The sequence below is a fragment of the Trichoplusia ni genome, unplaced genomic scaffold (assembly GCF_003590095.1).
Source record: "Trichoplusia ni isolate ovarian cell line Hi5 unplaced genomic scaffold, tn1 tig00003304, whole genome shotgun sequence".
In the NCBI taxonomy this organism is placed as follows: domain Eukaryota; kingdom Metazoa; phylum Arthropoda; class Insecta; order Lepidoptera; family Noctuidae; genus Trichoplusia; species Trichoplusia ni.
In genome coordinates this window covers 70502-71919 of record NW_020800371.1, presented here as the reverse complement: position 1 = coordinate 71919, position 1418 = coordinate 70502, and positions in this window count along the sequence as shown.

Here is a 1418-nt window from a genome sequence, read left to right as displayed (position 1 = left end):
TTCAATGAGTCGGGTCCGATTGACTTGCTACTGGGCGCCGACATTTATTCAGAACTCATACTGACTGGGATCATAAAGAAGGACAACTTCCCCGTAGCCCAATAAACAAGAGTGGGCTGGATATTATGTGGGAATGTCAAAACATTTAGCTGCTTCGCAATACTTAATGACCTCGAAAACATGACACGATTCTGGGAAACTGAAGAAATCTCGGACACTGCCGCCTTTACTAACGAAGATCAGTATTGTGAGGACTTTTATAACTCCACTACGGAAAGACTAGCAGACGGGAAGTATGTGGTGCAAATGCCCATGAAAGCAAACTACAGCGCTCAACTAGGAGCTACTAAGTCGCAAGCCCAAGCTCAGTTCCTACAACTTGAGAGAAAAATGCTAAGGAACAGTGACCTACGCAGGGAATATCATCGTTTTATGGAGGAGTACATTTCCCTCGGTGAAAAGCGAGCCTTTTCTAGCAATGCGCACATTACATCAACTAGCACAAGTTGAAAAGGATAATTATCCTGAGGGCGCCAACGCCTTACAAAATTACTTCTACATGGACGACCTCGTCCATGGCCAGAACAGCATTGAGGATGCGAAGAGGGTTGTCGCAGAACTCATTGCACTACTGAAAAAAGGCGGTTTCAACTTAAGAAAGTGGACGAGTAACGAAGCATCTATACTAGAGGGCTTGCGAGATAACCAGAAGAGCACTATAGCTAATATAGAATTCAGCCCTGAAACCTCAAACACAAAGATGTTAGGGATGAGGTGGAATCAAAAACAGGATACATTTACTTATCAATGGAGACTATGTGAGAAGAAATCTCTGACGAAACGAATATTATTGAGTGAGATAAGTAAATTATACGATCCTCTTGGTTTCCTATCGCCTGCAACAATAAAGGCGAAGCTACTTTTTCAAAAGGTTTGGATCAGCAAGACCAACTGGGATGACAGTTTGCCGTATGACATAACTGCGGAGTGGGAAAAATTGAGAAAGGAATTTCCTTCTATCAACAAGATTTCGATTACGCGATGGCTTCAGTGTACAGAGGATACAATCGAGATTAACGGATTTTGCGACGCAAGCGAAAGGGCATACGCATGTGTCGTTTATAGTCGAGTGAAAAACAGCAATGGAGACTTTACAACTACGCTAATCGCTGCTATAACAAAGGTGGCGCCGCTTAGTAAAAAGATGTCTTTGCCAAGAATGCAACTCTATGAGGCACTGTTACTCGCCAAACTTATGGAGAAAATTAAGAGCACTCTTACAAAAACCTCCAAATACATTGCTGGAGTGACTCGAAGGTCGTCTTAGCATGGCTACAGGGAGACATAAATAGGTGGGACAAGTATGTCGCCAATAGAATGACACAAATAAACAGTATTATCCCTGCTAAACAATGGAA